Below are 27,242 nucleotides of genomic sequence, written 5' to 3' on the forward strand. Positions count from 1 at the left end.
TTATGGCCTCAGGATGTGTATCTGACTGCAGACTGCCAGAAATAATACAGATCTGCTTCTTATACCAGTTTCCGTCAAGCAGCCAATTTCCAGGATCCCCAGGGCATGTGCCATGCTCAGGCATAAATGCTAAAGGGCTGTGTGGGGTGGGGGAGCATCTCAGCTCCCAACCTCCAGCATTGTTTACCTCTTGCCAGGTCTTACTTTCTCCGTAGCACTTATCACCAACCATCACACATGTTTTACTGTTTTATTTACTAAGTCATCTGTTTAATGTGTTTATTTTCTCTCCCTGGTATAATATAAGAAGATTGCTATATCCATTTTGTTTTATCCTGTATTCTTAGTAGCTAAGATAGTGTATGGCTCACAGGAGGCATTGATAAATATTCCTTAAACTAGTAAATGTCCGCACATGCTTGTGTAAATTTAGAGTTTGGGTAAAAATGTCTAGGAGGCACAGTATTACATTAATATGGACATATTATATAACTCTGAGTGCTGGTAGAGAGATAATGGGTACTGGAGTCAGACAGAAGTGGGTTTCAATCCTGCTGATGAAATGTGAGTGAAAACGATTTGTGTCACTTCTGGATGAAGCATATTATAGACAGTAGGAGATGCTGTAATACCCTTTTGCCAAAGCATGGTGGTCAAAATGGACCCTCTGCCGCCTTGGTTCCTTGAGTTACTACAGAAGGCAGTGACCCCTGCTGACCTGCAGTAAACATGTAACACAAACAGGAAATAAGTAAATGTCATGTTAAGCCATTGAGGTGTGGGAACTGTTTGTTACTGAAGCATAATCTGGCCTGCTCTGACTCATACACTGTGTGGCTTAGGAGGTTTCTATGAAGATATTGACACTATACAAAAGAAACAATAAGGCTTCCCACACAAACTATAATTAAATTAAATAACATGTATAAAGCACTTAGCATGACCCTTTGATTCATAGTAGGTCTTCAGTAAAATTTAAAAAGATAATAACTACATACAGTAGAGATCAAATATCTGCAAACTGTTACCAGGTTTTTCACCCTTCTGAAATCATGTTTTCATTCAATATCCAAGGAAAATAGTTCCAGTCTTTATACTATGGAACTTTATACAGTGAATGCAGAAGGCAATGCCTTCCCCAGTATTCTTCCAGGAAAATAGGAATGGGAAAGATCGGAGGATGGTTGCATTCTTTTGGTTGCTGTTGTCAATGCTGCCTTCAAAGTAATTTCCACTTTCCCACTTGCTCACACCCTCTTTGATTTACCAGCTGTTCCATCTCAATGAGTTGAGTTCCCTTTCACTCCAACACATGGAAGATACCTTCTCTTCTTTACTGACTCAGCTCCTAATGTCGATGCCTTCAAATGGTTAAAGTACCTGTTATTCAGAGAAGTAAGATACATCTTGCCCTGTCTATTGCAAATCCTGCAATAATATTAAGCACAAGACAAAGATTCAGTAACTACTTGTTGCTTACTTACTTGAGTGCTACATTTGTTTATTCACTTAAGTCAGGGGTTAGCAATTTTTTTTTTTAAATCAAGGGCCAGATGTTAAATATTTTTGGCTTTGTGGCCCATACAGTCCCTGTCACAACCACTCAATCGCTGTTGTGGTGTGAAAGTGGCCATAGACATTATGTAAACAAACGAGCACGGCTGTGTGTCAATAAAACTTTATTTTTTTTAAATGTTTTTTTAAGATTTTATTTGAGAGAGCAAGAGAGCACAAGCAGGGGGAGGGGCAGAAGGAGAGGGAGAAGCAGACTCCCCGCTGAGCAGGAAGCCCCAGGTGGGGCCCGATCCTAGCACCCTGGGATCATGACCCAAGCCAAAGGCAGCCGCCCAACCAACCGAGCCACCCAGGCACCCAATAAAACTCTATTGAAAATAAAGGCAGCTCCTGGATTTGATTCTCAGATTGTCATTGGATGACTCCTGATTTAAGCCATTCCAATTGCCTCTTACCAGAGAACGTGTACATTTAAAACATTTCCAGAGATATTTTCTTCAACTCCCCACCATTTTTATTTAACAACTTAAGTATCCATCTGCTGTACCCTAAGCTCTGTGTAATTTTCTGATCTATGAGTCAAGTAACCAACAGTCCTGCCCTCTGGGGTCTCTTCACCCCTCCGGAGGACTGAGATGGAAATACAGATAACAATTCAACTTGGTATGGGTCACCTGGGTGGCTCAGTCGGTTAAGTGTCTGCCTTCAGCTCTGGTCATGATCCCAGGGTCCTGAGACCGAGTCCTGCATTGCACTCCCTGCTCCACGGGGAGTCTGCTTCTCCCTCTGCCTCCCTCTCTCTGTCTCTCATAAATAAATAAATAAAAATCTTAAAAAAAATTCAACTTGGTACAAGAAGCTCTATAATAAAATCTTTTTTTCTCAAAATTCAGGAACCTGGGTACTGTCCTAGAGAGTTTATTCCACTCTTCAAACCTCCCGGAAAAACTGACATGCATCAGACTGCTGATCTCACAGTATACTCTCTGAGGCAGGAATTTGAGGAAGCCATCATTTCCGTCTTGAGCAGAAACTGAAACCCTTTTTTTTCCCCCCTTTTAATTACTGGTTGTTTCTGAGCTTAGAAAAACAGGAAGTGAAAGGAATCAAGAAACATTTTCCAAACAGAATTCCCGTCAGTGCTCAGGGGTTAGGTTTCAGTGACAACACCCAGGAATGACAGTTCTTTCTCAAATCACGCCCGTGACTATGAGACAGAGGGGTGGCCGCCCCAGGTGAGCCGTGCTGCCATCACGATGTTACCAGATTCGAGGCTTTCTCCTAAGATATTTTCAAACACAGAGTACTTTTTAAAGTACTCACTCCTTTATTTGCCATTTGTAGAAAGCCCAGTGAGCACTTGAGCAGGGTGAAGAAAGTGCAGACTGTTCTTCATTCGTAAGAATACTCTGATAACCCCGGCAAAGTGTGGAGTAAGCCGAGAAAGAAGCAAGCACTGGAGTCCTGCCAGCCCCTGGCCCAGCTTCTTGATGGCTGTACCAGATGTCTGAATCAACCTCGGCAGAAGGGCCAGGTGTTCTTTTAAATTTGAAATTACAAGCAGAAACATAAGACCTTTTTATGTCTTCTTTGAAGAAACAGTTAGAGGATAAAAAAGCGGCAGCCGTCGACCTGACTTGGATTGAGACTTCTCAGCCAAATCCCAGTGAGAAAACCATTTCCCTTTCCCGCTCTGAGGGAGTGGGGGGGTCCCCATGGTCGCAGACCTCTGCCCTCTCTTCCTGACCACAGAGAAGTGCTCAGCCGATCAAAGAGGACAAATGCTCCAAGGAGACCACTCTGCCTCCCCACCTGGAGGACAGGCACACCTCCCAGGGGACCTGTTTCCTCTGGACTTTCTCAAGGGGCATGACAGGATCTTAAAAAATGTCTGGGCTTGAAAGGCAAAAAGTCAACCTTCAGATTTGTGTTCAGGAAGAAAGAAGACAGGCTGGTCAAAATTATATCCACTAGACATGCAGTCAGTGAGCCGGTGTGCTTTTTAATAAGCCAACAAACATAAAAAACAAGACGTGATGCCGTCCATTGGCTGGATTAGAAACAAGGACACTGCAAAAGAATTTACCAAAGGAGGCTTTGAATGGATCTACTCTCCTTCCAATAGACTGTTCTGTCTGTTGAATACATTCTTCAGAGGATCAGGTATTCTAAGTTGTTTTTGGTGTTTTGTTTTGTTTTGTTTTTTACTATTTTAATGGGCCTTAGCCAGACACATTCTTGTGGCCCCAGTGAATGTTCTATAGCTAAAATACTTCAGGGATTGGTAAAAAGCCTACAATATACACCTCCTGGAAGTGTTATTTCATCATGTACTTGCCTGGAGTAGCAATTCTGCTTCTGTAAAGAATTTCTGTAACCTTATTGCGTTCACCTCCAAGAAGAGATGAACAGTAGGGAGGTGTCCAGAAAGGCTACTTGGTGACTCAGACCGCAGACCTCCGAATGAAGTCATTCAAGAAGTTTGCATTAGTCTTGGCCCTAGATTTCTCATTGTCCAAATCAGTACAGTGACCTTAACTAGCCCCCCATCCCTACGCACACACTTGTTCTCCAACATTGCACACAAAGCCTTCTGTCCATGTCCCAGGTGCTGCCTCGAGACCCACCTGCCATTTCTTATGTGTCCTGTGCTATTGGTCTGGGTTTTGGAATCATTCTTGTTTTCAGCCCATTTAAATTTAGACATGACCTTTTAAAATCCCCCTTGCTTTTGCTGTCCATCAACAGGGTTGTAGAAATTAGTTCCTGTGGCACTGATGGAGACAGCCTGGCGAGTACTAAGATTCCTATTGCTTTGGAAACGAGGTGCGGGCTATTTTCTACCATGATAGTTCTTGGACTATAGTTCTTGGATAGTTCTAGGACTAGGTTGCTGGTTTGGGTGATTACAAAAGGGCAGAGCCAAACATGGGGTCCTGAGGCCTAAGAGGAGAGGGTGGAATCTTACCTGGGAGGGTTGAGGCTGGCATGGTTGAGAGAACCATTTCAGGTGAGACACTTGAGAAACACCAAAGAGGGTAGAGCCTTGGGGAGATCAAACAGAAATATTCAGAGGAGGGGACACAGTCTAGGAGTATCTACAGCTTTACTGGCAGGGAAACCACAGGGCAGTGGTGCACAGGATTCCTTTGGGTTAAGAGTCAGAAAGTATAGTTTGTGGCCTATGGAGACAAAGAGCCAGGACAAACCTAGACAGCTCACAATTAGAGCTTGTTTCTATTCTCAGCTACAGAATTAGCTAATTTGTCATTTATTTGCTTTTCTCCCAACCATGCGATGGCCAATTATCACCCATTTTGCATGACTGGGTAGTAATTTGAACATAAATTTAGGGAGGCCTAAGGAAAGGAGTTAAGAGTGTTCCAGTTACTGGAGCCAACTTGGCACCCCCGAATATCTCCCTCTCCACTCATGGGTTAGTCTCTGTCCCAAGATGACTTTGAAAAGTTTACTTTACCTCTCTCAGCCTCAGTTTTATCATCTATAATGTGAAGATCATCCTATCTATCCTGCAAGGGTGTTTAAGGTTGCATGAAAGAATGAGGATAAAGCACTGAGCCACAGTGATGGATACAAGGTAAATAGTGCTCAGTATTCCAGCTCTGGGGACTTTCTCCATATTCTGCCTCTTATCCTCACATCCTGAGCTGACAGCTCTGCTCAAATGTCTAGGTTCTTTCTGTTGATTTGAACTTCATTTCTGTGACAACCTAGACCTCGTACATACTCTGTCCCTTCATCTGTCCCAGGTCTTGCTTACCCTCAGCTTCCTGTTGTACTCATTCAGCTCTATATTTAGAATTCTTTGGACACAATTTCACCTGTTTATGGTTTCATCTCCCAGATTCTAGACAGCTGTGGCATCTTGGAGATGCACAATGGCCAGGTTAGTTATGGTCTGTTATGGCAGCATGACAGCCTTGGCTATGGATGACATTAACTGGACCAAAAGAAAACACTCACTGCACAGGGTTGTGAGCAAGATGATGGTTTGAAAGCTGGATGGTCAATTCCAAAAGTATAGAGTTCCTAGCAGAACTTCTTAGGAGGAACATGGAGTGTGTGTACTATATGCCAAGTTTTCTAATGCTGTTTGAGATTTCCTTTTTTTTTTTTTTAAGATTTATTTATTTATTTGAGAGAGAGAGCAGGGGGAGGGACAGAGGGAGAGGGAGAAAGAACCCCAAGCAGACTGCCCACTGAGTGTGGAGCCCGGTGTGGGGCTCGATGTCATGACCCTGAGATCATGACCTGAGCTGAAACTAGGAGTCAGACATTTAATTAACTGAGCTACCCAGGTGCTCCAGGATTTCCTTTCTTTCTTTCTTTTTTTTAAGATTTTATTTATTTATTCTAGAGAGAGAGAAAGATTGAGAGAATGAGAGGGAGGAAGGGCAGAGGGAGGAAGGGCAGAGGGAGAGCAGACTCCCTTTGGAGCAGGGAGCCCAATGTGGGACTCGATCCCAGGACCCTGGGATCATGACCTGAGCCGAAGGTGGACACTTAACCAGTTGAGTCATCCAAGCACCACTGTTTGGGATTTCTTAATTTTTTAATATACTAGGGACCTCAGAAAAGGGAAGAGGCTGAGGCTTCTCTTGGACATGAGAAGCACTGGGTTTATAAATCAGGTATCAGATCTGTCCTCTTGCATTAAACATTTAAGCTAGCTCATAGGCCATATGCATATCAGCATGGTGGTGGCAACAGCATCTCATTTTGGTTAATAGTAATCAGTAATCTTGTCAAATTCAGGGTGGGATTCTTATTTTTAGGATAGCATATTGTGGTAGGATAAAAAAATGTGTCCCTGAGATATCAGGTTCTAATCTTTTTTTTTTTTAGATTTTATTTATTTATATGTCAGAGAGAGAGAACGCACAAGCAGGGGGAGTGGCAGACAGAGGGAGAAGCAGAATCCCTGCTGAGCAGGCAGCCCGACGTGGGGCTTGATCCTAGGACCCTGGGATCATGACCTGAGCCAAAGGCAGAGGTTTAACTAACTGAGCCACCCAGGCATCCCAGTTCTAATCTTTGATATCTGTAAATGTTACTTTATATTGAAAAAGGGTCTTTGCAGCTGGGATTAAGTTAATGATCTTGAGATGGGGAGAGTATCCCAGATTATCTTGGCGGACTCTAAATGTAATCACAAATATCCATATGATTGAGAGAGAGGGAGGGAGGGAAGATTTTTACTATAGACAGAAGAGGAGTAGGTGATGTGACCTTGAAAGCAGGAAGGTGGCCACAAGCCAAGGAATGCTGGCGGCCACCAGAAGCTGGCAAGGCAAGAAATGAATCCCCCTCTAGAACTTTAGGAGGGAGTGCAGCTCTGTGGGCACCTTGAATTCAGCCCAGGGACAGTGACTGGACTTCTGAAACTATGAGAGAATAAATTTCTGTTGTTTTAAGCCACTAGGTTTGTGGTTACTTATTACAGCAACTATAGAAACCTAATACACATGCTATTTCTCTAATTTTGACACAATTTAAGGCCTTGGGTTCAACCTCTTATATATTAAAATGTCTCTTCCTATCTATAAAACAACTGTAGGCAAAGTGTGCCCATGCAGCAGAAGAAAATACTTATTGACTTCTGCATAAGAGGAGATACTTCATGTTTCAAAAAAAAATCTGATTATAAATAACATGTATGGGAGGTTATATAGACAATATAAAATAAAGATGAAGGTAAAAAGGAGGCATGGTCCCAGCATCCATAAATAATCTCCATTTTTTGGAATGTGACACATATCCTTTCAAACTTCTTTCTCCAGCTACACATACACCCACATACACATGTTTGCACACCTACTCACATTTATATAATCATGCTACATCATGAAAATTGGATCAATACTATATATTTTATACTTGTGTTTTCTACTGAATATTTTATGGGATTCATTTCCAGTTAGTAAATATACATATGTCATCATCATTTTTAATGGTTGTATAATATTCTAGTACATTGCTGTACCCTATTTTTTTTTTCAGCAAATGGTCAATTTCTTGGACATTTAGTTTCCAGTTTTTATTTTGATAAGAATCCTCTGCATATATTTCTCTGAACTGGTCTAAACATTTTTTTCTGGTACAAATTGCTAGAAGCAACACCGCTGAGTCAAATAAATATATATATATATATACATAAATATATATAAAATATATTTTTAAATATATTATTTAAATATTTATATATTCATATATTATTATATATTATAATATATACTTAATATATAACATTATAATCTATACTTTATGTTATAATATAATTATAATACATATTAAATATATTTATATATTTATATAATATTAAATGTTATATAAAATATTTAAATTTAAATATTTTAAATATTTTAAATATATTTATATATGTTTGTAATACTGATGCATAGTGTCACATTAGTATTTCCAGGTTTGTGCCACTTTATTCCCCAAACAACAGTACAGCCTTGCCAATAGTGATTTAAAAATTAAGGTTTGGGGCGCCTGCATGGCTCAGTCGGTTAAGCATCTGCCCTCAGCTCAAGTCATCATCTGGGAGTCCTGGGATGGAGCCCTGAGTCGGGCTCCCTGCTCAGCGGGGAGTCTGCTTCTCCCTCTGCCCTTCACTCTGCTCATGCTCTCTCTCTCACTCTCTCTCTCTAATAAATAAATAAAATCTTTAAAAAAATTAAAAAAATTAAGGTTCTGTGGTTGCAAGCAACAAAAAAGAATGCTAACTAATGGAGAAAAAGGATGTAGTAAAAGGGAGCTAAGGTGGCTCACAGAAACAAAGAAAAGACTGAATGGCCAAAAAGAGGACTATTCTTCTCCCTAGAGTTCTTCCAGAAGGGGATGCTGATCCATTCCCCTTTTATTTCTTTGTGATTCAAATTCCCAGAAGGTAAAATTGGATTTCCAGAGCTTGGCCCCATGCTCACTCCCTGGACCAATCACTGCAGGGCAATGCGGTATTATATTTTGATGGGCCATTTCCCACCATAGGCTAGAAGAATGAAGAAATAGCAGACCTCCACAGTGTGCACATCAAAGAGAGGCCATCTGTGGGATGAATTCTACTTTATGTCCAGCCTTCCAGTGGTCCATTCCAAGACCAAAGTAATTGGAGCTAAATCTGCAGAAACAGAGCTATGAGACATTCACTTCTTAGAGTGTGAATCACCTGAGAAGATAAAGAATGACATCAAGATTCCTGAGAATATCAGCCAATAATGTGGAAGCTGAAGGGTAAAGGAAGGTGACCAAATTTCCCTGAGTCACACCTGTTAGGGGTTCCGCAAATCACATTCTGTATTCTGTGTAGTCTCCTGCATGCAGTCATGCTAATGGTATACTCTGAATTAACCTTGTGGACTAGAGAAAAAGTGCCTCTTACAGAATGAAAGGCATTTCTTTCTAGATGATCTTCATGCTACACTTCGTAGGGGATAAAAATTTGACACAAACATTACTAAACCTCAACTCCATTATGAATACTGAACTCGCCTCAAATTTTACTCACTCCACCCTTCCCAAACCTATTCTTTTATCTCTGTGGATACCGGTGCCATTTACCAGGAAACCTAAGTTCTGTTTTTTTTTTTTTTTCTTTACTTTTTCTTCACCTCCACATCCCATTCATCTCTAGATTCTACTTAACAGTAATGGATAACACATTCATAGCATTTACCATATGCCAACTAGGGATCTACGCTTGTTACAAACATTAACTTATTTACTTCTCATTACATTTCTAGAAACTATGATGATTATCTTTGTTTTGCCGACAAGAGAACTAAAACACAGCACCCCAAGTCACAAAGCTAGAAAGTGCTAGATCTGGGATGCTGCCTTCAGGCAGTCTGGCTCCAGAATCCACCCTCTTAACTCTTAGAGTTTATGTTCTAACTATTTTTTGAATCTCTCATCTTTTCTCCCTTTTTCTTTGCTCAAGTCCTTATCAAAACTCACTTGAATTCGGTCTTAATTGTGGTGGCCATTATATGAATCTATATATGTGATAAAATTTCATAAAACTATAGATATGCAAAAGTTGATAAAATTTGAGTAAGGTCTGTAGTCTAGTTAATAGTATTGTGCAATGTCATTTTCCTGGTTTTGATACTGTATTATATAGTTCAGTAACTTTTTACTGTTAGGAGAAGCTGGGTTAAGGCTACATGGGATCTCTCTAGTACTTTTACCGCTTATTGTGAATATATAATTATTTCAAAGTAAAAAAAAAAAAAAGTCTTTTTTAATTAAAGTAAAAGAAAAAAAAAGTCTTTCTGTTTTTCATCTCCATGTCCTGTGCTCCAATTCTTTTCTCACTGTGGCCAGAGGGATCTTTCTGATTTCCTTCCGTCATTTCCCTGGTTCTTCCACATCCCCTATTGCCCTGAAGGATGAAATCTGCATTCCTTAATGTGTTTAAAGACCTGGCCCCAGGCTAGGTCTAGAATTCCACCTCCTGGCCAAGACTTGCATTTAATATTGCATTTCCATACTGTACTCTCAGTAGAAATAATTTTTCTTTCCAGAACGTATCCTGGAATCACTGCTCTGGGATTTTGCTCCGTTGCTTTTCCTCATGCCCAGAGACCTTTCCCATGACCCCCCCTTTGCTGATGCTGCTTCATCCTGCAAGCTGAGTAGGGCTCAGAATTGCCTTCTCTGGGACTCTTTTTCATACTACCTTTCTGCCTCACCTGAGTTGAGTTAGATCCCTCTGAGGTCCCCATAGTACCTGATAAGTGCCTCCATCTTGGCTTTCCAAAGCTGGGTCACATACACTTATTAGTCATCTGCCTCCTGGCACATTCCCTGAGGACTAAAACAAATGTTCCTTACCCAGCGCCTGGGTGGCTCAGTCGGTTAAGCGTCTGACTTGGTTTCAGCTCAGGTCATGATCTCAGGATTATGAGATCGAGCCCCGTGTCCTGCTTCGTGCTCAGTGGGAAGTCTGCTTGAGATTCTTCCCCTCTCCCTCTGTCCCTCCCTTTCTGCCCCTCCCCCTCCCCCTCTGCTCCTCCCCATTTGTGCTCACACTCTCTCTCTCTCTCTAAGATAAATAAAATCTTTTTAAAAACTCTACCTTACAGTCAGGGCCACATAGTGGGCCCTGAATAAGTGTGCTTCTTGAGTGAAAGAAAAATAAATGGATCCCTGGGTTGACCACTTTCTATTTTGTCAAAGGTCCTCATTCACTTGACACTAACTCAAATTCCTTTTATTTTTTTTAATCATAAAACAATTAATGCACTTTTATGCTGCCATTCCCAGGGACACATTTTAATTATTCTTTTTAAACATTTTAAGTGACATTTGAGAGAGTTCATAAATATACAGAAATAATTTCAAAGGCTATCAGTTTATGGGAATATAAAAAGTGCATGGTATTGCTTTGATTTTGAATATTTCTATAGGGAAATACATTGGGTTCCCATTTATTCTATCATCCCAGGCCTAATCACTTTATGCCATCCTCCCCCTATCAAGGCTGCTTTTTATGCCAAATAAAGCATACATGTAGTTTCAATTTCTTTAACTCTCAATGTAAACTTAATGCTTTAAATATTTGGAGTTTCAGTTTATTTTGTCGTGTTTACATTCTACAGAAACTTAAGGCAGCTCCAACCTTCAGTATATTTTCTTTTCATCTTTCATATATACTATGGCACAGACACTGTCCAGGAAAAAAGAACTCATCAATTTGAAGTTTGTCTTCTTTTTGATATACAAGGTATGACTTTTTGGTTGGATGTGACCAGAAGTCGCTTACAATTATTTGTTGATGGTCTGAGATACTTGAGTATACAGAGGGAGTGATAGTTAATGGTAAGTAAGTTCAGCCAGATCCATTTCGTTCTCAGCAAGTGTCTCCAGCTAGTTTGACCATGTGGCCTCTTCCAGAATGTCCCAAGCAGAGTTAGATCACCAACTTCCTTTCCTTTGAAGCCCAGTTACAGTCCAGGGAAATTTAGGACACATGTTCCAGATGTCTCACACTGAAATGCTTTTGGTTATTGTGGTTAAATATACTCTCTCCAAAACTGGGATCATTCATGAGGGAATTCTGAGATGATTTTGTGGCATTTGTTCAAAATAGAAAAGAATGATTTCCTTAAAGAGTAAGGAAAAGAACTCGAGGCAAAGAGTATTAGGTTGAGACTTAGAACCTACATAGCCATCATGAGTTGGTGCTCTGCAATCTGGAAATGCCTTCTGGTGTTGTCAAGATGTTTGAAAGAGAAGTCTATGCTTTCTATGCTGATGTGGTCTTTAAAATGCAGTTCTAATGCTAGGTCTCCTGTAAAGTCTCTGTGTAGATTTAGTCATGTACTCCTCTGAACTCCTATAGCATTGGTCATAAGAACAAACCCTATTTCATGCAAGTGCTCTTCTAAGCACTATATATATATTACTTCATTTCATCACTAAAGCAACCTTTTGAGGTAGATACGATATTATCATCAACTGTCTTTTTCAGATGAGGACACTGAGGCCCAGAGAGGGTAGATAACTTGTCCAATGTCACACAGCTAGGAAGTGACAGAGTTGCACTAAACGCGGGCAGTGTCGCTCCAGAACACCAGTTCTTAATCCCCATGTTATGTCGCTTTCCATTCCATTCATGTCTCTGCCAGAGCATTGACCCTGCTAGAATACAGTTCATGGTTGTGTTTCCTTTGCTGACTGCAAAGCCTTTACCTTATTTCATTCCTATACCAATGCCAAGAAAGTACTGCCCATTACTGACCACACAAATAGTTGTTGAATTAGTAAATGTCCCTTCTGCTGATTCAATCCTTTGGATCATCAGTAAGACTTACATATAGGTATGAGAACAGAAGTAAGGAAAAGGCAAAGCTGAATACAGCCTTATTGTGTGCAGTAGGGAACAGCATGTTCCAAGATCCTGTGGCACGAAGGAACATGGGGAGAAAGAAGAAAGGAGCAAAAGGAGAATTCATGTAACCCTGGAATCTCACTGGCTCTGTCCTCTGTCCCCAGGGTTCATGAGTAATCTGGAATTGGCTACAATTGACAGATTTCTGTTTCAACGTGTTCTTGGAATAAATTTTGTTGCATTCCCATCAGGATAATAAAATCATGTTCCAAATGATTCCCAGTTTCTGTTCCCAGAAAGACGCCATTCTATATAATCAGGCAATGGACATTTGACCTTTCAAACTCCTTGTTTTTTTTTGTTTTGTTTTCCAAAACATTCTGAATCGAAAACTCTGAAAATTAAGGAATCTTGGAAATTTAGTGCTTACCCTAGTGCTTGAGTCCAAACTCTGATAGCTGCCATCACCGAGCTACCAAAAAGAAATAGTTGCTGAGAGATAAAGAATGATGACAGTCATTTCTTTCGGAAATTTAAAAAGCTGAACTTCCCTTCCAGGAATAGGGAGAGCTACTTTATGCTCTACATTACCACAGCACTGAGAGAATGCCCATGGACTTTCTTAGGAGGAGGAACAGATCTTGTTCTTTCCTTAACTTTTACAAATAGGTCAGGACTTCAGAACTGAAGTACATGTTTATCTTATCGTCCCAATTTATCCTCTCCTATTTTGTAGTCTTCCTGCTTGTGTGTGTCTCTCACAGGGAACCACATGGAAAACAAATGTCGAGTGAGCACTTTTTCCTCAGAAATAAAAATGTAAAGGCAATAGGCATTCCTTAGTAAGCCTACTGTCAGGGGAAATGGGATAGGAAGGCAACTTTCAAACATGTTTTTCCAGAAACCTAGATAAACTGTGAAAATAATTGGAGTTGTCTCTTGAGGGAGGCCATAAAATGCCATGATGTTGAAGTGAATGAAGGATTAAGAGACTCTGCAGAGGGCACACCCATTTCCCCAGCACTTTACTGTGCAATGCCATGTTTTCTGTGTAGATGGCTTTGTTCTGCAGGGAGAAGGGTGAATGGATGTCAGTGCTGTGGGTGCTAGATGCCTGGCGGGTTTCCTAGAGACCACTGAGATAATTAAAAGACCCAGTACCTAGAAACAAACAAACAAACAAAAACACAAAAAACTTTAATCACAAGTATGATATGGATGAGGTTGCCACTGTATGACTTGCAAATTGGGTTGCTTTTCTTTGGTCTCTTGTTTGGTACTGAGAAGCAATGATATTTAATATTGGCTGGAATTGTGTTCGAAGCAAGCTATTTGAAAGCCTTCACATTTTATTTTATTTTGTGTTTTATCTTATTTCATTTTGCTGGTGGTGACTTAGAAGACTAGTGTTGGATTTGTGTGTGTGTGTGTGTGTGTGTGTGTGTGTGTGTGTGTTGGATTTTTGAAATGATGAAGATCTTTACCAGGATTTACTAAGCTGAGATGAATATGTCTTAAAGGTGACTGAGCTTTGGTGCAGGATGTTATCTAATGGGCTCATACTGTGTATTTTACCTGTGGGTCTCATTAATTATACCCATTCTGCAAAATCACACCACGTAGTCCCCACCTGACATAGTCACGGGTCATCATTATTTCAAATCTTTATCTGGCATTGTCTTTTAAACCTTTTTAAATTTTGTAATAATTTCAGACTAACAAAAACATTTCAATAACAGTGCAAGAATTACTGTTTACTTTCTACTCAGGCTCCTGCAAATGTTAACCTTTATTACATTCATTACTTATTTTTTTCTTTTTCTCTCTTTGAATGAGATACTCTACATGGATATCTCATACCATCTTAATATTAGCTTTTTAAGTTGCTGCTAAAGATCTGAGTTGCCATTGAATTTTTGTAGTCTAAAATGTCATGCCAAGAATGAGGTAATTTATCCATTTTCAGAGCACTAAATAGAATGCAGTCATCACTTTCTCATCCAGCAAATGTAAATAAAACACTAGGGTAAACCAAAGAATGTCAGGAGGTGATCTGATGAGAAACAAAGGTAGGAAAAAAAAAATGAACATAATTCCTGTTTATTTGTATCTGAGTTTCGAAGACATCTTATTTCAGAGGAGAAGGCGGAGCTGAGCTGAGCATATATGTGTTTTGCAGATCCATAGGTGCCCCTTAGCCCAGGGAAGTGAGAAGCAGTTAAGAGGCAGGCAATTAAAGAGGCAGAATATAAATTTGGTGAGTGTAGGTGAAATCAATACTGATGCAGAAGAATAAATAGAGTTTTGATTAATGTAATTATTTTTTGAAATCCATGTGCAAAATAACTGCTTGCGAAGCTAGGACTGAAATATAAAGTACCAGCCCCACACCCCCTCACCTCTGCATTCTGCATGCTCTGCTATCTTCACAGAAGCAGTGTATGTGTGTGTGTGTGTGTGTGTGTGTGTGTGTGTGTGTGTGTGTGTGTGTGAAACAAACTTCTTCAAGTCATGGAAAAAAATGAGGATATGATGAAATACATTTTTATATTTACTTATTTATTTTATGATATACATTTTTAAATAAAAGCAGTCATCATACTGGCTCAGTTGTGTAAGTCAGGCAGACATCTCTATGGTCAGAGTCTATATCCTTTCCTAGAATGAGCATATTTTGTATTTTTATGATCCATTGGTATTCAGGTCGCTTCATGAATAAGGACAATTTGTTATATGTTTTGGTATTGTCAGAGATCAGCCAAGAGCTCCAATTCATTCAATTGTCATTATTATTTGTTCATAGTTAAATATTCAAGAAAATGTTTTCATTTAATTAATTTGACATGTTGCTATATTGCCAGCAATTGTTATAATTTCATGGAGCAAGACAATCTGTGTGGTTTTACTCAGATCAAGATAAGCATCCTTCCTTTAAACAAGGCTCCTGATGAAATCCTACCCTAAAAACAAAAACAAAACCCTAAATAATAGAGCAGCAACATGATTTACGGAGCACCTACTATATACCAAAGAGTGTTCTAGGCACAATACAGACCTCATTTTATTTACTCCTTAAACAAATTACTAATGAAGACACTATCCTTTCAATATTGTAGTTGAAGTGATCAGGCTCAGAGAGGAGAGCAGAAGGTCACTGAACTCGTAGGTGATAAACTCGGGATTTATCTTGTAGTTCTCTCTCATGTCAAAGCCCGAGTCTTTGTTCATTCTGTGCTTCTCATGCTAATTAAAAGAAAATGAATGTGTCAAGAAAGTATCAAGATACAACAAGGTCTTTCCCATCAAACTCTGTCCCTTTATTCCATATCTTGCTAAAACTGGAAGCAGGGCTGCAGCTTATGGTTGTGTGGTTTGTGCACTGCACAAAGGTGCCTGCCCAAAGAGGAGAGTAGGAGCTGACCCGCAGGTCTTGCTTGGCCCCTCTCTGGATCCTTCCTTGTCCACTCACACGGAACACTTCTTCTGATACGGAGCAGTCAACTAGAACAAACACTGCCCCTCACACAGCTCACCCATCTCTTCCACTTAATTTTTAGACCTCTATTAGAATGTTTCGTGGCAACTCATTCTTATGTTTTTAACTGACCATAGAAGTTTCAGGCTAGCTTAACTCAGAATGAGCCCAGTGATATAACATTATTCTCTGTCTCCAGCTAATCAGAAGGCTGCTGTAATTTGCTGTTTGCTCAATCCATGCTTTGCTTTTCCTCATCTCGAAAGGAAGCCCAGTTGTGCAGTCTGCGGTCTCATAAGTGAATCTCCGTGGTCATATGTATCACTACAAATAATTTTTCTAGTCCAAGACATTATTTACTTTTTACTCTGCATTTCAAAGAAGCACCTGGCCACTGTGTTATTTGAAATATATATGGAATGACTCTTTCACTATATGCAAATAGAATAATGACTGCTCACACTCACCTATTCTTGCCTGGATGTGAACAACAACATCAACAACAAAGATTTTAGAACTTACTCTAAAAGATCATGTATCCCCACAGGTTTCAGTAAGATTTAACCAAATGTGAAAACTTGGAACAATTTAAAGTGGTTCCTCCACAGTCACAAAAATGAGTGACTTTTTTCCTTCAGTTATAGAGCATTTAAATAAATAAATGATAAAGGAATTAAAGTTCACACTGGAGGATGAGAAGCAAGAGAAGAAAGAAGGAGGCCTTTCAAGAGCACATAACGTTGAGGCCCAGAGCTAGCATGGAAACACAGAATTAGAATTCGCTTTGTTGTCTCCTTCCCCTCTCCCCACCTGAGTCTCTCATTTGCTCATTTGGTAAATATTTACCAACTATCTGCTATGTTCAATGAATGAACTGAATTTTCTTCAAGCAATGAACAAGAAAGACAGTACCAAACCTTATAACGTATAGAGACTATTGGGAGGAGACATCAAATAATGTTAAAAAAATAATTAATTGCCGGGGCGCTGCGAATAAGGAAAGTATGGGATATATGTTAGACAGGAAATTGTAGCTTGAGGTCAGTCTTCCACAGAGCAGAGGTCTCCTCTCTTACCTACTCACATGGCTCTGGGAATATCACCAGTTATGTTTCAGAAGCAGTAGGAAAATGTCATTTGTGAATATGGAATACTGTGTAGGAAAGTTATAAATTTGAAATATGTTTGTAGTCATCAGAATATACACACACGTGCATACACATTCTTAACTTCTGTAAACTATTTAAAGACAAACAAGGGCATTGGCTAAAAATGCTAAGTGGAAGTAGGACTGAGAGTGTCCCCAGAGGCACCATCACTGACAGTAAGGAGCCCAGTGCTCAGAGCTGCCTGGGGAGACCCCACAGACAGGCGGGACTGATCATTTGCCCGGATGGAGTCCTTTCATGGACCACTTCCCCGCTGTGCGTTCCTGAGCACCTTTTTCATCTCACTCACAGAATAGCCCAAGAAAGCTGTTGGATTTGTTGGCTTATCTGTGGCAGGATCCATCCTTCGAGCTTTTGCCTTTTCAGTTTCTATTTCCTTGACTTTGTTCTCTGGGAAACTAGAACTGGGAAAAGGACACAAAAAGCATTTAAGGAATCCACATGCCCCTGCTCTTCTGCTCTTTCTTCTCGGTTCCCGCTAGTCTTAAGACAAAACTGTCCATTACTAAGGAAACAATGGTTAAGTTTAGAAATTTAAACCTAAAGCACTGGCTCTTTGAAAATTCTCATATGGTCTGGGAGGTCCGGAGGAAATACTATTTAAGCACGAACTTATGAGCTGGTGAGAGTTAGGTAAGGGAGAGCAAGGGGAGAACATTGAAGGGAGGAGGAATAGATACAGGAACACATTTTATGAAGTAGTGGGAAGCATGGTGCATTCCTCAGAGCAACTGAAGGAAGGCGTGGCTGGGGCGTGGCTGGGCCGTGGCGAGAGTGACTGGCATGATGAGGCCCTGGAGTTAGGGGGAGGCTAAAACCTTTCCGGGCAACCTTTATCAATTTAGACTGTATTCTAGAATAACGGAATGCTCTTCAAAGGCTTTACTGAAAAGTAATCAGAAGAAAAGGGACTCAGGCCAATTGGAGCATGATCAGTAACCCAAGTTAGCAGATTCATGCCTTCCATTACCATACAAAATAAATGTTGACATCCAAATTAATGTTCGAGCACCTTCAGCACTTGAACTTTCTCCACACACAATACGGATGAGCCTTTGTATCCTCAGATTGCCTTTGTCTCTTCGGTATTCACCCACAGGTCATGGTATTTGTGGAAGAAAGTTTTCAACCCCATAACAAAAGGACAAGAAATAGCAACTCATGTTTCAAAGCCATGAATAATTGGGCAAGATACCCAGTAATTTCAGCCAAAATAATGCTGTGCTTATTTTTCGTGGGACAAAATATAAAATTCAATTAGAATTTCAAAATCAGCGCCTATTTAGGGGAAAGTCTTTAACATCATTACAAATCTATTTTAGAAAGGTAAATGTAAATTGTCATTTAGATTTAAGTGTTTTTCCATCAAAGTATATAATGAGCTTGGCTAAGGTGATTTCAGAACATCAGTGTGAACATAATTAATACATGGAAATGCATGAAAAATGATCATGAGAAGAACAGAATTAAATATTGGGAATTCATAATGCAGAGCATGTGGCAAGGGCTTAACATACATAATATTCCTCATTTTCAAGGCAACACTATTATCAAATATGAAAATGATTTAACATAACCTTGCAACTTTAGGCCAGAAAAATTGATAAAATGTCACTCATTTGCACATTTTAGATAAAAGTGAATATTAACACTCTGACTGCCTATTCTCAGAAATGCTTTTTCACCCAGGACCTAGAACATCTGGAGCAAAAGCAGTGCTCAAGGTGAGTATGGACTCCTAATGTGATAAGTCTGTAAACCTTTTCAATGACATATGTTAAAAAGTACTTCTTTAGAAAGTGTTATTAACACAGGGCTATGCCTAGCCCTTTGCCAGATGTTCTGAGAATACAAAAGATGCAGAAAATACCATTCTTGCTTTCTAGGAGCTTACAATCTATTTGAACACAGTGTCTGGGGAAAATGGCCACAGTGTGGGGATGGAGGGAGGGTAGTTCTAAAATCATAAACCCTGATAAGGAAAATTTTACGTTACAGATCAAAGTTATATTGAGATGAGGACCTGCGTTTACTTAGCACTTTATCATTCTTTCATCTAGCAATTAGTCATTTAGCACTGACAGTTCTTGGATTTGTTACTACGTATCTCACTTAACCACTATAACTATTGTTCAATGTCATACATTCAGGAAGCAGCAGGATGGAGTTAAAACTTACTTCTACCCACCTCCAAAGTCTGAGGTGTTTCTTTACCTAGAGAGTGGTCATTTGTTGTTTTATCTGGCCCAAACAATTCCTTTCCTTTTTAAGGTAGCTGCTTCTCCTCCAAGGTTGTGATTCTGCAAGGGGTTTCCAATTCCCAAGCTGCAGACCCCTGGCGACGTGAGTAGGTACATGACCTGGTCATTGTAACCATCTCCAGGTGCACTCCTAGTGTTTCGGACATGGGTGTGGAACTGAACCAAAACAATAAGGGTTCTTTCCTAAGTAGTTTGTCTTCAAGAAGGCAGAGGAGACTTCTATTTCCCTTGACACGTGGTTGTAAGATACAACACTGAATCTGCTTGTGGCCGTGGGTTCAGACCTGGGAAAAGATTATGCAGAGAAGAAATTAACATTCCCTGAGAAATAGACAAGAGGCAGAAGTGAGAGCACAGGTGGGAGTGGGGGTGGAAGGATGGCAGGAGGAAGGCATAGGGCAACCCAACAGTGTGTATATCCAATAGAGCCAGTTCTTCCTACTCCTTCCCGTGACTTGCTTATGAAATGAATACATTCCCTATATTTGCTTAAAATGATTTAAATTATACATCCTGGTTCTTATGTCATTGGCATTCAGCTTGTAAAATGGGCAGCATTTGGACCCCCACACAGGGTTGGAATCCTGGGCTAAGTGTTTACTAGCTGACTAAACTTAACATCTTGGGGTCTCAGTTTTCTCATCTGCAAAAGGGGTTAAAATGTTTCTATCCTATGTTATTGAAAAGATTGCACAATGTAATGTACATGGTATATTCGATAAAGTGCTCACTGATTAAACAAATAGTTTAATGCAACGATCCTTTTTTTCTTCTATAACCTTCAGTATCTTTTTTTCTGTGTCCCTCACAGCTTTCCATCATCTTTTCCAACTGGCGTTCTTGAGAAACATCTGTTTAGCTAGAAGGTACAGAGTGACTTTGAAAGTTTCTGTGCCAGGGGTGACCATGCAGCTTTCCTTAATTCAGACCACAAGCAACAGAAGTCAGCTATGCACATGAGACCACACCGCCATATTTCCCCCTTGCCATCTTTCCTATTTGCCCCGTTCTCCCATTACCCATGAAAATTTTACCCAAACCCAACCAGGAAAGCCAATTGAGTATAAAACACATTTCCGACAATGTGAATCAACTACCATAGAACTATAAAGTCTATAAAGTTGGAAAAAATCTTAAGAGAAATGACAGCGAACCAATATTCAGTCATTTTACAATAAAAGAAAGAACGGGAGAAAACACTGGGCCGAACCTTTATATATGCTTTCTCATTCAACTCCTCATCATGAGAAGTAAATATTATTACCTGATTTGGTAGGTGTGGACACAGGGTCAGAGAAGGGAAGTCATCTGCCCGAGAACACAGCAATGGCGAGTCTTACTCCAGAGACCTGCCCTTCACCTAGGCTGTGTTTTTTTCCAGTAACAAAAGAGCTGATGAGTAGGAGTAAACCAACCTTAGTGATAAGTTTTAGGAAAAGAGTTTTTGCTCACAAAGGGGCTTCTTGGAGAGTAGGACTTTTCAGGATAAAAATAAAATCTGAAATTTCATTTGGGAGAACTTTCTTAGCTAAAGAGTTAAATTCTATTTTACTCTTATCACACTTCCCCTCTGTTTTAAGGCCATTCATAAAAAAAAATTAATTCCATGTAAGTTTAAGGAATATCACTCTGATCTGTAGCATTTTGAAATGCTACAAAATGTGGCTGAATCTTTCAAAAGGGCCAAGTGAAATGCTGCTGCAGGGAGAAGGTGATTTCTTCTAGAAAGGGCAAAGGTCTGTTTTTATTTCACTGTCTCTGAACCATGCACTCACTTTCCACGTGTGGGTTGTTCTTTTTATTTTTATTTTTTTGGGACCTGATGTTCTATTGTTATGCCAACTTCTTTGAAAAAAATTCCTGCACACAAGAACCCGGAGTGGAGGAGGGTTGGGGGAACTCTTCAAAGCAAAGAACTAGAGCTTGGTCTTCTAGCTCTTTTCCCTCCCTCTTCCTTCCCTCTGTCTTCTTTGACCAACCCCTCTCCCCCATACACATACTCATACTTTTCTGTAATTGATAACTAACAACAAATTGGATTATGCAAATTCTCCACAGTATCTCAATATTTTCCTTAGAATCTGTTTCAACTCCTTCCTCTGGGGACAGGCAGTTTTCCACAGATAGACCTATAACTGGAATGTTATGCCCATATCCCAAGGCAAGATTTCATCCTCCTTTGCAAATTGAAATGCCCTTTCCATGTATTTAATCTTGTTAACAGCAATCATCATCACCGTTATTTAGATGCCTTAAGAATGTAGAATTTTCTTCATATATTTTTGAGACAGATTTTTTTTTTTTAATTAGCATAGTGTTTTAAAAACTCAGGCTCTGGAGTCTGATTTTCCTGGATTTGAATTCTAGCTTTCCCACTTCTAGGTGTGAGTCCTTGGGCTAATTGTTTAATTGCCTTAATCATCAATTTCCTCGTCTGTAAATCAGGAAAGAGTAATACAGGTCTCATAGAACTATGGGAAATTTAAATGACCCTATGGATGGAAAATACCTAGCAAAGTGAATGGATGCTGCATAGAGTTAGCTATTCTCCATCACTATCTTCTTCTTCTTCATCATTTTAATGTAGGATATTGAAAAAAGAATTATACAAAATAAAAGAATAATATGCACAGATCATTGTAAGGAGAGTTCTGACTTTTAAGTAACTTAAAGCAGTCATAGGGATCTGTGTCATGATATAAAGCTGCAAATATGGCAGCAAACTGGTACCCAGTACTTCTGATTCAACTGGTGTTGCAATGGAAATGTTTTGACAGAGACATAGGTTACCTGGGGTATGCCATCACTTTCATAAATAGAGCATGTCGAACAATGGCTGAGCCAAAGCACATGTTGGGTGTTTGAACAGGACACATCCACACTGTAAGCTCAACTTTCAGTCACCACTTCTTTGGCTGTTGCAGATAGAGGGATTGAAACTTCGTTTCTAGAGCACAGTGGGTTGTGAGCAGGACTGAGAAGCCATGATCTTGGCACAATTGTTGAATGAACAGTATTCTCAGTATCTGCTACATTCCAGCCCTGTGCCTGGTTCTGAAGGGCAGTGGTACACAGGATCGTGTCCCGGCTCTCAAGAACATTATGACCATGACTGGGTGGGAGGAGAGAGGCCTTTAAAAGGCGGGTATCAGTCAGGTTCTGCTGCAGTAACGATGAGTAGCAAACCATCCAAAATCAAAGACTTAGGGTAAAAAGTATGTACAAGGGAGATAAAGGCGCATGTAACCCAGAGTTTCTCAATTTTTTTTCATTAATGCCCACCTAAGGAATCTTTTTAGTTATTTTTTTCTAATGCATTCCCAAAATGAAAATCTCATACCACAGATACGTATGTCTGTTTATGTACTATATGTATGTCTGGGCTTTATATATGAAAATAGTAGGAGTCTTTTGCCTACCGAGAACAAATTTTCACCCCATCGTGGGCAACATCCCCCCATTAAAAAATGTGGGGTCTAAGCTACCTTAGAAGGTTCACAAGAAGCCTCAAGAAACTATAATACTTGGGTTGCATCTTGGAGGTAGCAGGAGGTTCTCAAACAAAGAAGAAGGAAGAAAATTCCAGCCAGTGGGAATAGAAATGGTACCAATGGCTCAAAAAACCTTCTGTATTTTGGAAACTGCTAGAGTGGTTGGAATGTTGGGCTGAAGTCAGGGTGTGGTGTGACAGAAACCTTGGGGAGGTAGGCATGTAATGATTCAGAGCTATGGTGAGGACCTCACCATAAAATCAACATTTCATTTTTTTCTTGACCTTTCTTGCCTGCTTACACTCTAGTCACGGAAACAACTTTGTTCCCGAGGGCAACTGTCCCTCACTTTAGCCTTTAAAATGCTCCCACAATGGAAGGGGAGGACTCCTAGCAGCAACGAGGCTAGCAACTGGGGCTTAAAACCTGCTATTCTCCTTCCCAATGGGTCATCTGGGAAATCAAGGGAAATGAATCATTGAAAACAGCTGTGTGGGTTGACCATGCTTTGGCAGGGGGCCATTGTTTGCCAGTAAAAGTAACGGCAGAAATCAACCTGTACTGAATGTTACTCACACATTTGGCTCAACCTATGATGAATTTCTTAAAAGCTGATTTAAAGATTCTTCCCGAATTTCACTATTAATGAGGAAGCCGTATCTTTATACCACAGAGGTATATTCGGATTGCTTGTTAATTTGCAGAATTTATGTCAACTTTTCTAGATTCTTCTTCTATCTTTGCAGCTTTAGCAATTAAGAAAATCATTCCAGGAAGTAAAGAATGCATTCTCTTTTGGCAAACTTTTGTATGTTCGTATTTTCTAAACCAAAGATTCGGTCACAGTGATGTGACAAACATCAACCTCCCTAGGGGTTGGGGGGTGAGGAATAAGACAGTAAATTTGAAATGTGGACTGTTCCAAAAAAAATGTGGACATTTTACGCTAATCTGGGACTTAGTAAAAATGATCATGTTACAAAACATTGAAACAATTCCCTGACCTATACCTCATTACTTCACTTCAGTTTCCACTGAGACATTTTAACCTCTGTGAACAGCAAAAAATCCCTCCACTGAGTATTTGTAAAATTGAATTCCAAAGCCCATCTTTAGGTTTGGTCCCTATAATCTAACAGGGATTAGATTTGTGGCATGCTCTGATTTGTCTATATTTCTGTAACATATGGAGAAACAGGAAGCCCAGGACTGCTAAGTGCTGGACAGCATGCAGATACAATGTAATTGTGTTCAGATGTGATATTATTCCTTCTTCTGGGTCTTATTAGAGCCTCTCTAATTAAAGGATGACAGATGTCCTTGCTGAATTCTTTTATCCCTTGTAGTTAAGGCTTCATTTTTGGTGCATGGTACCATCTGAGTGGAAATAATCCATTAATACCAGGTTAAACAGAGAAAAATAATGAAAATAAAATTAAACAGGAAGAACTGAGCCTCACTATGATTTAGAGGTAAAACTAAGTCCAACTTGTGACGTAGGAGTTTCCCTGTGTCAGAGGCCCCAGGCTGGATGGGTGCTCCAGCTTTCCCAACAGTCACCCCCTCCCAGAGCCACCATCATGAGCATTTTTTAGATCTTAGCACTGTAGCCAACTTCCTCTTCACTATCAAGGCTCTTCTGACAGTGGGAACCTTCCTCTAGTTCAAGTTCAAGTGGATAACTTTGAGTCTTCCTCAGCAGTTGAATGCACTAAGGATATCGAACGCACTAGAAAAAGAATCACAGAATCATAGAAACTGGAGGGGGCTGGAGGGAAATGCTGGTCCATATCCTTGTTCTTGCCCTCAGGAAAGAGGGGGGCCACAGAGTGACTACATTTTTAAATCAAGACTAACTTCAATTCTATTGAATTCTGAAAATTAGAAGATCTGTTCTGTATACTACCATACGGATTTCTTCTCCCCCTTGGCTTGTTTTTGTCAAGAACAGAGGTGGATTTATGAAGAAACTAATGAAGCTTAAACTTCAAGGCTTTTCCAAAACGATGGGAAAGGTTTCGGAAAGGCCAGGTCTTTAGTCATATTTTTGTAACATGACTCTAAAAATGCTCTGTTTTAACTAAAACTAGACCACTGTGTCTTTCCACTCTGACAACATCTCCATCATACTCTCCCTTATATCAAGTGGCCACAGATTGGGGTTCCAACTAAAAGGATGTTCAGAAATTCATATAATTTGCTGACAGGGTTGTGTATTTATTGGTAGTTGTACCGTTGTAGGAATGGCTTCTGGAAATACTCCCAGTTCAACTGTGTCAACTTACCCAGAGCTGTGCCACACAGGTGCACAGGATCCGGAGGTTGTATTTTGAAGTGAGGGTATCTCGTGGCACCTGGCACAAGAAATATGTAGGTTGTGGAGCAGAAACAGGGCTTAAAATGTCCAGTGCTAGAAACGAGTCTATATAAAGAAAAATCTTGGGGCACCTGGGTGGTTCAGTCAGTTAGGTGTCTGCCTTCGACTCAGGTCATGATCCCGGGGTCCTGAGTTCAAGCCCCACATTGGGCTTCCTGCTCAGCGGGGAGCCTGCTTCTCCCTCTCCCTCTACCTGCCGCTTCACTGGCTTGTGCTCTCTTTTCTCTCTCTGTCAAATAAATAAATAAAATCTTAAAGAAAAGAAAAGAGAACAAAAAAAGAAAAATCTTCCAAGTCTTACAGCTCATACAAGAAAGAAACTTCATATATATTTTCTCAAATTTGATGTCCCAAATTTGATGACTTTGCCAATAAAAAGTTGTATAAAGTTGAGAAAAACTTTTCCAAATATCAAAAGTAAAAAATAAATCTTGATCAACCAGGCCAGATGAAAGACTACATTATTTTTATATTCTATCTATAAAAAGATAAATAATAATTTTGCTGTCATAAAAAGAAATGATCAAAGATTTTACTGTCAAAAATGTAAGGAAAAAGTATTACACAGTGTCAAACAGTTAATTAGTAAAAATATTTAATTTTTCTAGATTTGGTCATTATTATAGCTGCCCGTTTGATTAGATTTGTAGGTTGTTGTAATTTATTTTCTTATTCTAAATATTTACTTTTGTTCCTAATTTGTGTTGGTGATTTTGTGTTCTTTTACTTTAAAAGGGCCTCCAAACTGCATAAGCTTCAGCATGTGTGGAAGTTTGGAGCCTAAAAGAAGTAGGGTATGATTAACAGCATCCAAATGGCCCCTGAAAGGTCCTAGTCGCCCGGTACTGATGTTCCTATGGAATTGATTTCTCCTGAATGTGGCTTGGACTTGGAGACCAACTTCTAACAAATAAGCTTGGACAAAAGTGATGGGATGTCACTTTGGAATTTACATTATAAAAAGAAAACAAGACTATACTTTTCTATTGGGTGTCTCTCTCTCTGAAGGAAGCTGCTGACATGTGATCAGCCCTATGGAGAGATGCACAATAGCCAAGACCTGATGTCTCTGGCTCATAGACAGATTGCACCTGAGGCCTGCCAACAGCAACCATGTAAGTATGCTTGGCATGGAATTGTTCCCCCTCTGTGAGCCTTGAGATGCAGCCTGACAAACACCTTCATCATCCAAACTTGTGCAAGACCTGAGACATAGGCATCCAGCTAAACCACACCCAGATTCCTGAGCCACAGAAATTGTGAGATTCTAAATGCTGTTTGGAGTAGCTAGGTTGTCGAGCAATTTGTTATGTACTAATAGATGATTAATATATTGGGGAAAGATAAAGATAATTTAATCAACTTGTTAAATCCTTCTTCTCAGATAGCGTGGAAGGAATATTGTCTTGTTTAATGAAATACCATTTCCTGATACTGCTGAAAATCCATTTCCTTGTTTCTCTTTATGTTCTGATACAGGGCTCTGGGATACTCATGAATAAGCATAATACCCACGTTTGCCCTTAGTAGTTGCTGAACAACTCATAATATTAAAGAATTTGCATTGTTCTTAAATTTGTATGTATGTGGCTTTAGGTGAAACATATATGAAATGTGATAAGCTTCTTTTCACTGTAGACTAGACAGATACTAAATGTTAGAATTAGGGAATTTTACTTTTTAAAAAACATTTTAAAACATTTTCTTCTGTATTTGATAACATTTTTAAAATTCAGCTTTAAATAAATTTCAGTGTAAAATCAATATTCATGATTTCTAATTGTATTTTGCTTGTTAAATTAGTATATAATTTTTAATATTTTAGAATAAAATATCTTTTTAAAAGCATGTGCATAATAATTTTATTTTTAAGGGTTTTACATTTATTTTACTTTACTTTTTTTATGAAATAATATTTAAATTTGTTTATTTGGAATACAATTACATTTAATTTTTGATCCTGTAGATGCTTAAAACAAAATTGTGTTTGGACGCCTGGATGGCTCAGTCAGTTTAGCCTCTGACTCGTGATTTTGGCTCAGGTTATGATCTCATGGGTGGTCAGATGGAGCCCCATGTCTGGCTCTGGTCTCAGC

The 27,242-nt window shown here is 39.6% G+C and overlaps 1 long non-coding RNA gene across 1 annotated transcript; it reads left to right on the top strand.

The window, feature by feature from the left end:
• Nucleotides 1-2,699: 2,699 nt before the first annotated feature.
• Nucleotides 2,700-26,910, top strand: LOC113917655. Its single transcript, XR_003518312.1, has 3 exons — nucleotides 2,700-3,678; nucleotides 18,689-18,741; nucleotides 25,882-26,910. It is a non-coding gene; the product is annotated as an uncharacterized LOC113917655 (long non-coding RNA).
• Nucleotides 26,911-27,242: the final 332 nt, after the last annotated feature.

The sequence above is a fragment of the Zalophus californianus genome, chromosome 1 (genome assembly GCF_009762305.2).
Source record: "Zalophus californianus isolate mZalCal1 chromosome 1, mZalCal1.pri.v2, whole genome shotgun sequence".
NCBI classification, from domain to species: Eukaryota; Metazoa; Chordata; class Mammalia; order Carnivora; family Otariidae; genus Zalophus; species Zalophus californianus.